This window comes from Pinus tabuliformis, chromosome 7 (genome assembly GCF_031772625.1).
Source record: "Pinus tabuliformis cultivar Carrire ecotype Pingquan chromosome 7, CPIR1, whole genome shotgun sequence".
NCBI lineage: Eukaryota > Viridiplantae > Streptophyta > Pinopsida > Pinales > Pinaceae > Pinus > Pinus tabuliformis.
In genome coordinates this window covers 885,815,401-885,828,602 of record NC_142293.1, presented here as the reverse complement: position 1 = coordinate 885,828,602, position 13,202 = coordinate 885,815,401, and positions in this window count along the sequence as shown.

Below are 13,202 nucleotides of genomic sequence, written 5' to 3'. Positions count from 1 at the left end.
AAAACATGTTTTAAATGACTGCCATGCTAGGGCATGTGGAGGTCATCTTTCTGGCATATCTACTGCATAGAAAATCTTGTGCGCAGACTATTACTGGCCAACCTTGTTCAAAGATTGTGTCAAGGCCATTCGGCAATGCCATCCTTGTCAAGTGTTCACCAAGAAAATGTGCACTCCTCCGGCCCTACTGCACTTGGTGATCTCTGTTGGCCCCTTTTCCAAATGGGGGATAGACTTCATAACCTGCAATCCTGTTTCCTCTGCTGGACACAACTATATCATAGTAGTTGTGGACTATTTCACGAAATGGGTTGAAGCCCTTCCCACCTATAGAGCCGATGGAGAAACCGCGATGCTATTCCTATTCAATTAGGTTATCTGTCATTTTGGTGTACCTCGTACAATCGTTACAAACCATGGATCTCATTTCCAGAACCATATGATGTCTGATTTAACATCTTTGCTTGGTTTCCGTTAGGATCAATCATCCTCCTACTACCCCTAAGCTAATGGTGAAGTAGAAGCCGTCAATGGCGTCTTAAAAGCCATGATCTATAGGTTGGTAGAAAATCATAAAACTAATTGGCACCGAATGTTATATTCGGTGCTATGGGCATACTGAACTTCAGTAATAACTGCCATGGGCTTTAAACCTTTTCAGCTCACTTACAACTTGGAAGTAGTTTTACCCATCGAGTGCCAGATTCCTTCCCTGCAAATAGTCGTTGAACTCCTGTCCAGCACTACTACCGAAGAAGAACGCTTACTATACCTTAATCAACTGGATGAAACCCGTCGAGATGCTGAATCGGCACTCAGAGCTCACAAGCGTCAGGTAAAAACCCAATATGACAAAAAGGTCAAGCCTCGTTCTTACCAAGAGGGAGATCTTGTTTTGCTCTATGATAAAAAACATGACCTCTTGGGGGCAGGAACACTTCAACCCTTATGGCTAGGTCCCTATGTCGTCAAGAAAGTCCTCTCAAAAGGGGCATATGAACTACAGGACTGGGAAGGAGTCCCGCTCGCTAAGCCCATAAATGGGCTCTATCTGAAAAAGTATTATGCCTAGTATTGCACTAGGCATGTGCTTTGTAATTTTATGTATTCATAAGTTTTGCTTCCCTTTTTGGTGTGATTGGATTGTTTTGATATTTATTGGAGTATTTATCTCATACATCTTTCTCGCAATGCAAATGTCTTCATTACCCTTAGCATATGTAGGATACGCGGATGGTGCCAGTTGTCAAACACGGCACATTGCATCAGCTACTTGGGTCATCTACACACCTAAGTCCGAACTATTCTGTTCCAGAGGAGTCTTTCTTGGTACCACCACCAACAATATTGCTGAGTATGTGTCCATAATTTCACTTCTCACCAAAGCGTCATCAAGGGACATCTCCAATCTGATGGTTAGGTTAGACTCCAAGCTAGTTGTTATGCAATTGACAAATCATTATCATATTCGTAATCCAACCTTGTTACGTCATTATTTAAGGGTACGACTCCTGGAACATCAGTTTGAAATAATCACATATGAACACATTCATAGAGAATTTAATGCGGTGGCTGATTCATTAGCTAACTATGTATTAGATTGGCATCTGTCTCATTCAGTATAGAAGCATGCATGAAAAGTAAAAATTTACTGAGTTAAAATTTTTACAAAAACATTTAAAAAACATTTAAACCATCGAAATACAAAAATGTTTGTATATATATATATCAAAATCCAGTCTTTTACATCGAAATATTCCAAAACTTGGATGTTTTAAGTACAAAATGGCTACTAAGCCCAACTACAAACACCCATTGGCTACACCAAAACACTTGCTAAAAAGAGCCTATTGCTCCTGAAATTATAAAACTGCTCTAGCTATCCTCCAAAAAGGAACAAGAAACTGCTCAGGTACACTGAATATGTGCCGCTGCATATGAGCGGGAAACTCCCTCATAGGAAGGGGGGGGACACCTATGCTCAAGCCCTCCAGGTTCCTCAGAACCTCACAAAGAATTTCGGCATCACCCCCCCCCCCCCCCCCTAAGTAGGTAGTTGGCCTCCTAGTCACATATGGTGAGTTTCGCCTGCAGGTCGTAATGGCGCCACATCTGTGTCAAGCATAAAGCTTCATGTCAGTACTTATTTCACCTATAAAAACATTACATAAACATTCAAAAGCTAAAAAATACTTGAAGTACTTTCAAAAATCATTCTCACCTTGAGGACCCCAGTTGGTCCTTGGCAGCAGCATCAAGTCAAAGTCGCCGGTGAAGTCCATGCCCTCATAAGCATAGTCTTCAAACATCACAATTTGGCCATGAAGCCACTGGAAGAAATCTTCCTCGAAGAAATGCTCAATCAGTCCTCCTCCTGTGCGAGGATCAAGTGATGACCATCACCCTTGCCTCGGCTCCCTCAGATCAAAGGGACCTAAGCTCATCCTTGGGCACATAACAGGTACCCTCTCAAGAATGAATGAAACTATGAGAGTACCATACCCAAAACTGTGTTGGGTATGAGTCTTGCATGTCATTAACTCTGCCTTCAATTGGTGAAGCACTGCTTCATAGCAGTTGAACATCTGTGGCTGGACAGAGTCAACTGCAAGCAACAATTGGGCCTTTTTCACAACATGGGGACTCTTTGACCCCACCAACCATACAATCAACCATAGAATTTCCCTCATATACCTGAACCTTATCCTCTCTATGGGGACTCTGTTACTGACTAGTCCGCTCTCAGGGACGCAGTAGGATTGCACCAGCTCTAGGGTAGATCGGATCTGGCCTACCCCCAGTGAGGTTTTCCTGTGCCCCATGGCATGATAGACTAGTTAAAAAGTATATGTGATCACGGTCAATAGCCAACTCTTGATCTGCAATCCTGGACACTTGCTTGTGTTCATCCCAGCACTGGATAATCCATCTCAATAAATCATCCTGCCCTTTCATCAGCTCCAACTTTGCATACTTCAGTAAAACACAACGGCGCAATGAAAGTATGCATGCTTGATCATTTCGCATTAGCAATTCCTAGCTATCATGGGCCCATTCTCTCCATAGACTAGTCATTATGGCCTGAAACTTGCGCAAATAACCCTAAAAACAATAAAAATGGGGCAAAATAGCTTCATGAATCCTTGCATGAGGTTTTAAACTGCGCCCTTAAGCTCTAGCGCTCCCCCCTATAGTACATAGAGAGGATTAACACCCTCCAGTAGGTTTTACAGGGTGTTTAACACACCCTACAGGCCATCTAGAGGGCATTAGTGTGTAAACACTGCTTTAGGGAACCTCAGATCTGCAAAAATCCACCCCTAAAACTATCAATAAATGTTAAGAAATGCATAGAGTAAGGCCTTAGACTCTACCTGGGACTGACGACACGTCGAATGGTCAACCGGATCTCCTGCAATGGTCCGCAGAAAATCTGCTCCTCTTTAGCTCCAAAATGCTCTCACAATTCTCAAAATAGTGAAAATGGTGAATGTGAAAGCTCAAAACACTTCCTTATAATTATTTTTGGAGACATAATTTTCTAAAATCATTAAAGAGAAAGTAGTCCATTCCCCATGATTTTTTATCATGCATGAACCCATATGGATAGGAATTGCTGCTTTTTATACTTTTTTCTGCTTTTGATGTAAGTACCTTTAGGAATGAAAAACAGTCAAAGCTGCATGCAATTCTCAAAGAGTGCTTTTCTTTTATGGGATGTTTTCTCACTCTAAAAAACTTAAAACTCCTCAAGTTTTTCATCGTTGGGCTCGTTAAACACATACGACAACAACATGAGCAACTCTTTTTCGCTCTTTTTCTAGCTCATTAAACTGAAAAATATCATTAGAGCATTCTTTTTAGGCGCTTTTTTCTCACTCATAAAACTGAAAAAATCTTGAGTTTTTCTTTAGGCTTGTTAAATATTTATAAATATAACCTGAGCATTCTTTTAGGTACTTTTCTTGCTCGTTAAACTGAAAAATCCCGAGTTTTTGTCACTGGGCTCGTTAAAAATCTACAACAACAACAAGAGCACTTGCTTTTTTGGGACGATTTCTCGCTCTTAAATCAAAAAAACCACGAGTTTTTCCCCTTCTTCGGGCTCGTTAAATCTACGAAGAAGGAATGAGCAATTCTTTTACCTCTTTTTCCTTGCTCAATAAACTGAAAAAGATACCTTGAGTTTTCATACTCATTAAAATTTGATGAAGGTATTGAGTTTGTCGTCACGTGAGTCATTAAAACTTCGCGATGAAAAACAAGATTAGTCTTGTCTCCTCGTACTTGTAGCAAAATGAAGTCAACATCTATTGAACATAGGTTTCTCTTTATCCGTATTCAATAGATTAACTCATGGAAAAGTAACCGATCCAGGTATACTATTAACCTTTTGTCGCACTCGGTTAATAACTATGGCAAAGGGACCACCATGGAGTCGTTCTTTGCGATATTTTTAGATTCTTTAAATATGAAAAGACCACCAAGTTGTCTAGTCTGGACTCATTAAACTACATAGACAGGATATAGAGTCGCTCTTTTTATGATCCTTTTTAGACTCTCAAAACATGAAAAGGTCGACGAGTTTTCCTGTCTGAACTCATTAAACGAATCAGATAGGGCATAGAGTCTCTCTTTTCGCAGTCCTTTTCAGACTCTTAGAAATATGAAAATATCGATGATTTTACCCGTCTGGACTCACTAAACTAATCAGACAGGGAAAGTAGACAATACAATTACATTCAGTATTAGAAATCATGGTTTGGCAGCAGTCGTTCCCTTGAACATGGCCCTCCCTCAAATAAACATTTCTTGTGACGACCTCTCAATATGAATCCTACCATCCTATGAGTTTAGCCTAAATACCCCAATGTTCTTACATCTCTGTATCCTAACACTCTTTGGTGTTCATGAGTCTAGTGTTGCATGGTTAAAACCTTGTTGTGCCTTCTATTGTTCAAAAGTTAACCTTTTGTTTCCTCCATCAACCCATCAAGAATATCCTTTCATCATGCCCTCTATTGTTTAGACCCAATGCTCAAAGATTCCTCAAAAAACCAATCATTCTTGTCCCGTTTTGTGTCGATTGAAGTAGGACACATTATTTGATCTGGACCTAAACAGGAACGCAACAAATTACAGAGATAACCATATACACACAGATGCAGCGGAAATAATACTTCATTTCATTAATGGAAAATACTGAAATATGCTTACAACCAGAAATGGAAATAAACCAGCTAGGGCGATGGTAGCTTATCTTTGAGAAGAGATGTGGTGGCTACATGCCTCTGAACTGTGTTACAATGAGGCTCGAAGGCCTATTTATTGTTGAGAAACAATGGAAAACCTTTCACATCCCGAAACCTAACCCTAGAAGATGAAACGCCAAATTGTGGGCTTCGTTTGGGTAAATTGGTACATCAATTTCCCGGGGTCGTAACTTTGGCATACGATCTCCATTTGACGCGTACAATAGCTCATTAGAAAGATCTATTCGAGCACTACCACTTTGGGAGACAACATGGGTCCATGGACCCATGTTGCCCCAGATTTCCCAAAAAACGTCGTTTAGGGCCTCAAAACGGCTCCGGAAGTTCAGGACCCGAAAAACTGGTAAAAATGGTAAACTGTGCTACAATTTAGGAAACTGAAAGAGTTGAAAGAGACAGTTTTGGGGGTCCAAATGGGATAGGTGGGTGGCCACCAACATCCACCTGGATCATTCCTCCCCCCTTAGGAAGCAATGGTCCCCATTGCGTTGGGTTCCTCCCTGAGATGAGGAAGCTTCTGCTGAGCTAGTTCTCTGGTTAGCTGTTCTGCAATCTCTACTGTGATCAGAAATGGTGGGAAGCACGGTCGACGATGGTCCACATTGAACACTCAGTGCAAGCGAAGGAATGGAGGAATGTTGTGCTTCAAAGCATTGTTTCCCGTAGCCTTGGTACTGGTGTAAGGACCATGTCGGAGTGGTTGGAGCTTCTGATGGGCTCTTGTAAGGCATTCTTTCTACATATGTAACCAAACTTTGTCGCCCACCTGAAACTTATGTGGTACCCCTGTGGGTGAGGAGAAGTTGTTCCTGTGTTCTGTCATGACCGTATCCCTTTGCTGCTGCTGCTGCGTGGAGGAACCCTTTGCGGAGGTCATGGATGTAGCAACGATCTTCCCCTTACTTTGGGAGCGAACCAGACAGAAAATAAATTTCCTAGTCTGTGATATGAGCTTGCTGCCTTTCTTAGCAGTGATCAAAGAGGTGGTGGTAGGTGGGGCTACCTCTCGTATCCTATATAATGAATTATTCAAAGAAATAATGACAGTGCGAGGCCTTGACTCATACACAGCATGTCGCCTCCATAAGTATGGTTGGCCTAGTAATACATCACAAACATCCAGAGGTGTAACATCACACAATACCTCGTCTATGAAGGGCTTGATGCTGTAGGGAAGGTGGCACTGTTGGCGAACTTTGAGATATCGTCCTTCATGAAGCCATCAATACTGTACGGTTGGGGGTGTGGTTTAGTCGATAGGCCCAACCGCTTCACGACCTCTGCTGAAATAAGGTTCTTTTGGCTGCCACTGTTGACAATGAATTGCAGCGGTGAACCCTTCACCCACATATGTGAGTGTAAAAGACGCTCCCCTTCATCTGGATTTTCGGGCTCATTTTTCTGGATCTTAGCAGTGGAAACAGTGGCGCTGGGATTCACATCAATGATTTGCTTCCCTTTTCCATTCCCCTTGTCGGGTTCTAGCTCAGGGTCAGAACATGCATCTGATTCAGAAGCCTTCAACTCGGCCACTAGCGACTGCTTGGTCCAACACTCACTTGTGTTATGAGTGGGACTCTTGTGGAACTCACACCACTTTCCTGTGACCTTCTTCGGCTTTGTGCTGTTGTTCTTTTCTTGCGGCTTTGACGGGTTGTCTTGGGTCACCCCGCCTTGGCTTTGTCCTTTGGGCTTTGGATTTTCAGATCCAAAGTCTCGCTTCTTCTGTTTGAACTTTTGCTCGATTTTGACAGCATATCGGTATGCTGTGCCGAGTGAGGAGATGTTCAAGAATTCCATCTCTTCCTGGATGTATTTGTGTAGGCAGCCGCGGTATTTGAGTACTACATGTAGCTTAGAATCTTTGATACCCAACTGTGTGCGAAGGGTATGAAAAATGTTTGTGAACTCTGGCACATCTTGGTCCCGTCCCTGCCGCAGTGTGGTCCATTTGATGTATTTTTCCTCATAGCTTTTGACAGGGTAGTACTGCTCCTTGACAGCATCTCAGAATGAATCCCAAGTGGGTGCGGTTGAAAATAGTGAGCCTGTACTTTCATCCTTCTGCTCGCAGTAGGTTTCCCACCAGTCCTTGACGTGGGGGACTGCTTTGAGAAGAGCGAAAACAATCTTTTCCCGACTTGAAAATTCACGAACAGAAAAATATCCTTCTAGAAGATTTAACCATTTATCTACGGCATCTGCGTCTATTTGACCCTCGAATATGGGGATTTCAAAATTAACTTGTACCTTAAAGGGTGTGGCATTTCTAGAGTAGCTGCTGGAAGCCGATGCATCACTTTTGGGTAGCCGTTGAAGGATCTGGGCAAAGCTGTCCATCATCGCGTTCCGTTGTCGCTCGAGGGCTTCTTCGAGAAAGATTTTGATAGGATCTCCGGCTCCCTCGTCTTTCTTCTCATTCGCCATGGGAGGCCGTCGGGATTTGTGAGGCTGGTCTTGCAAAGGTTCGACCAGTTCAAGCCCTAACTCCTTATACCCCTACCTCGTTAGGGACATGCAAAGAAAAACAGAGAAAAAGAAAACTGCGCTGATACCACTGATCCAGACTTAAACAAGAACGCAAAAAATTACAGAGATAACCATATACACACAGATGCAATAGAAATAATACTTCATTTCATTAATGGAAAATACTGAAATATGCTTACAACCAGAAATGGAAATAAACCAGCTAGGGTGATGGTAGCTTATCTCTGAGAAGAGATGTGGTGGCTACATGCCTTTGAACTGTTCTGAACTGTGTTACAATGAGGCTCGAAGGCCTATTTATTGTTGAGAAACAATGGAAAACCTTTCACATCCTGAAACCTAACCCTAGAAGATGAAACGCCAAATTGTGGGCCCCGTTTGGGTAAATTGGTACATCAATTTCCCGGGGTCGTAACTTTGGCATACGATCTCTATTTGACGTGTACAATAACTCATTAGAAAGATCTATCTGAGCACTACCAATTTGAGAGGCAACATGGGTCCATAGACCCATGTTGCCTCGGATTTCCCAAAAACCGTCGTTTAGGGCCTCAAAATGGCTCCGGAAGTTCAGGACCCGAAAAACTGGTAAAAATAGTAAACTGTGCTACAATTTAGGAAACTGAAAAAGATGAAAGAGACAGTTGTGGGGGTCCAAATGGGATAGGTGGTTGGCCACCAACATCCACCTGGATCATTATTGCCTACCTTTCAACAGGTATCTTCCTATCGACTTCAACACTCTATCTAGGAAGACAACCCAGAAACACATTCAGTGCCTTGGTCCTTGCAGACGTTAGTGCCTGGCTGCCTTGTGTTTGATTAGGGGTTCTCATTATTCGCTCATGGTTAAGTGATTCTACGGGTCTTTGATGACAAAAACATCTTTCACACTCGTTATATTATATTGTGCACCTTAGAGACCATCACCATTATTGGTGGCCTTCCTCGCATATGTTAACGGTCTCCTTTATTGACTAGTAATCAGATGATTTAGTACATGTTTGACATCAACACATATATTCACATGTATCGATCTATGCTGTTCGGTGAAGCGAAAATCAAGATCTTGGCTAGAGGCTTGCATCAATCAGCCTTGCTTCCTCTCCCAAGTTGCGTATATTTTTTTTTGGAGATAGCTCATCAGAATGATCTTATTATTACACCGGATCTGCATTGTGCTTATCGGCGACCAACATTGTCATATCTCTTTTATGAGAAAATCACTCTGACATAGCTATTGAGCATAGGAATTCCCGACTCAGGACATGATTTTAGTTTTTTATATATATGTGTTGTATCAGGTTTCCTGTACCACCTGAAGCTCTGATCCTCTCACTCTTTTTGTCGAAGAAGGAAAATTACAGTTAATTAAAGTATTTCGGCCATCGTCGTAGCCTCTGATCTCACACTTTAGGGGGCATCTGTTATACAGCAAAATAACCCCCTCATCAGCTCAGAGGGGAAAGACATGATAGCTGAAGCAAAGACCAAGATCACATGCCTTGTTTCCACACTAGCGTTGTCTATACACTGACAACCGACTTTATAAAGCTTCTCAGTAAGCCTAAGGGTGCGTTAGTGACCTTACTAACTCTAGTTGTTAGTTCGGGAACAATGTTAGTGGATCCTAATGAAGTTCTAAAGGTCAAAGGAGTGAATTGATTCATAAATATCTAGATATTTTCTCCTAAATATACTCAAGAAAAGCAAGGAAACATCTCAAGTTCAACCTATTTGGGGGATTTCTAATCCTAATGAAGGAGGCAAATGGGAAAGAGCTAAAAAGCATGACAACTTCATTTCTTTTACCCTAAGGAACTCATGGAGGAACTTGGCAACCCTAACTCAATTTCTACATAAGCACAGCTAGGGCTATGGTGATAGAGGTCAGGTCATTTGAAAGGATAGCTTACTTGATTATTGAGCATAGTCTCAAAACTAAGCATTAGAAGTTGGTAAGAAGGGAGACAGAGAGAGAGAAGTTGGAGGGGTAAGGGAAGGCTAATGCAACAGATGCTTGTAATCACTCTTCTGACATTAATATAGAACTGTAGTTGTACTATCTACTCCGTGGTGTTGGTACTATCATTCATTCATTTGTTTGTCCAATACATTTTAGCATGAGTAGCTTAGTTATGTTTAACTAGATGTCTTTTATGTATTCATGTATTAGTTATGAAGGTTGTATGCTGTGATTATGCTTGTCTCTTCTATGTGCAAGACTTGATCTGGAACCGGCTCAGGGGACTTCCACCTAGCTGCATTTTTCTCTCAAGAAAATCTACACGGAGGCTTGAGGTAATCCATTTGTTTTGCTTTGATAGTTAGTTAATGTTTATGGACATGCATGTAACTTTGTGATGGCTACAGATAATCTTACAGTCTGTTAAGGGTCCCGAGAAGATCCTTGAGGGTATCTCCATTCTTCATACACCTTGCATTTTATCCTATAGCACAAATTGACCAAGAAGCCACGAAAGAAATAGTTCCAAATTCATCAAAAAGACTTTCAAAAAGCAAGAAAAGCTATGAGGCCCCAAAACAAAGGAGAGCAAAGCAAGTAGATTTGAAATCTGTGCTTGACACTGAAATTGAAAACAATCTCATGTTCTAGAGAACCAAAACAATCAAGAACTTCAGAACGAAGTCTTGTGTGCCAAAACACAAATTACAAACTCGCTAAAGAAGCAAAGTATTTTCAATGAGGAAGAGACTCCGAAACAGTAAGCTTGCAGAATAATTAAATTCTTCAAACAACAATTGACCACACAGAGACTGAAAAGACTAGGCAACGAATCTATCTGGGCTGAAAGATTTGAAAAAACGATGCAAAAATTTGCATACACCATTGTGTTCAAACACAGAAGTGTGCACACACGCTTCTGACATAGGAAAATCGCGTATATGCGAGTTCATTTTATAGAAACAAGCATGTATACGCTATTGTAAACAAAGTAAAAAGCGTATACAAAGCTTTGCAAGAATAAATAAAAACAAAGTTTGATCCAAAAAATCAGACTTGATGCCTGGGAGTCTAGTAGACCAAATAAGGCTGTAACCACAAGCAAACCAAAGACTGAGTAGCGTGTATACGCTACTGTAAACAAAGTAAAAAGCGTATACAAAGCTTTGCAAGAAAAAAAAAAAAAAAATTTGATCCAAAAGATCAGACTTGATGCCTAGGAGTCTAGTAGACCAAATAAGACTGTAACCACAAGAAAACCAAATACTGAGCCCTAATTGAGAATGAACAATCCAAACCAGGAATAACAAGATTTTTATCCCCAGCGAAGTCGCCAATTCTGTTTCGGGTGAAAGCACCCTAGGGCTTTGGGTTAGAACCACAATAGTGCAGAAGAAAACTACAACAAGAAATACTCATACATCTGAGGCAAGATGCTCATATTATCAAACTACGTAACAGTGACCATTCCCGGATTTCCTTCGTTCGAGTAGGTACCACAGGGTTTAGACCCTCTATAACTCCCGATGTTCTTCAAACCTAAAAATCATTCAATTCAAACATACATAGTAGTATAGAAGTAAAGCATATTCATGAAATTGACTTTATTTCATATAAACAAATGATTGATCATACATAAAAACGACATTAATATATGAATTAAAACATAATTTGATGCATAAACATAGTTAATTTCGGAAAAAAAGACAACATTTCTTTTATTGTAGTAAGCTATAAATAACATGGAGAGAATTCACCTAAGTCTTTCTGTAGATCCAACCGGAACCGTCCTCCAGATTCGTCCTATCCCAGCCTTCAACATTCTTCTTCCATTACCAACACCATGATATCTCAAGCAAAAGGAAGGATATCTATAATCAAGGAAACAAGGGTTTCCTGAAGCTTGGGGAAGTGCATGGGGCATAGGGATTCATGAGTCTAGAGCTTGAAAATAACTTAGAGTTTTACAACAGCAATTTGAATCCTAATGAGGCTCTAGGCCTCTCTACTTATATAACTGAAGTCCCCAACGATTTCCTTAAAGTTAGGGAGGCTCGGCTTCTGAACTCGAGATAAAATAGCTCTTTGTCTCTCACTTGCTCAGTTGCCTTCTAATCCTCATGGATTGGCTACTTGCACTCCGAGTTGGTGTGATGGATGGAGGAATATTTGAATGGGGGAGAAGTAAATGAGCAGGATTTACCTCCTACAATCCCTCTTCTTTGTCCCATTCGAGTTTTAACCTTAGTACTTGCCAAATTTCATTGATTTTCTCCTTCAATCCTGCATTCAATGCATATTAGTCCATTAGGCATCATATCCAACTCTAACTTATCTCATAAACAAAATATAATAAAAATCATGTAATAAGTTGTGAGAAAAGTTGGTTTGACTAAGCTAGTAGGTGAATTAAGGCCCATATAATTACCAAATGATGAGGCTCATCATCACCCCCTAATTAAAGTGTTGCTCATCCTTTGAGCAACTCAATCAATATCCATATCCTCCATAGCTCTAGTGGCATCCCTGACATCCCATCCCTCTGCTTTGGTTTCCTCTTCTTGTTCATAGAAGCCTGCTTTCCTTTCTACCTCCCCCCACTACCTCTTTTCTTCTTCTTCCTTCCTTCCTTGTAGCAATCCTAAGAGTAGTGGTGGACTAAGTTTTAGGCCAATCCAATTGACTTTCAACCTTTGCGTAGATTTCTTGTACATGGATGTCCTGTTTAGTGCTTCTCTCAATCTTTGAGGAGAGTGGTACTCTCTTATCTTTAAGTTGTATGGCAATGTGTTCCATCTCCTCAGGCAAGCATGTATGATATCATCCCCTAACAGCCTGAACATGTCCTCAAAATGTGAAATTTCTTGCTCTTGGGCAACAAGATATCTAGGCGCAAGATGAGGATCATTGGTAATCAAATTATGTGTACTGATGAGGGCCATGGGATCTGACTTTTTAGCTCTGATCATAAGAGGTTCAGTTTTCTCTCTTACCAATATCTTCTTCATCTCTGCATCCCTTGATTCCTCATGGTTCATCCATGATTCCAAATCCATCAAATGCAAATCCCCTAGCTTGGCATTAGTGTCCCATACATTCATGTCTGTTAAGGCCATGTTGTGCAAATAAAACTCAGACATCTTGGCCCTATATTCTAGTGTGCTCTGATCACAAAGATCAATGAACTGCCAGTAGTCCTGAAATGGCATGGTGCCTCTCTCTGCTAGGGTCTTGATTTGGAACTGTAGCCACTGTTCCTTGAGGTATAGGGCATAAGATTTAGCTGGAATCCTACACTGGATTGCTTCCAAAGAGAGACTGGCCATACATGCCAATTGATTCTCTCTTTCTTACAGTTGTACTCTCAACCATGCATTTTTTTGTTTCTAGTTGATTTTTCATTATGGCCTCTTTATCTCTCAAGATACTTAACTCTTTGCCCATATCCTTGAGCTTCTCCTCCATGTGCCCAA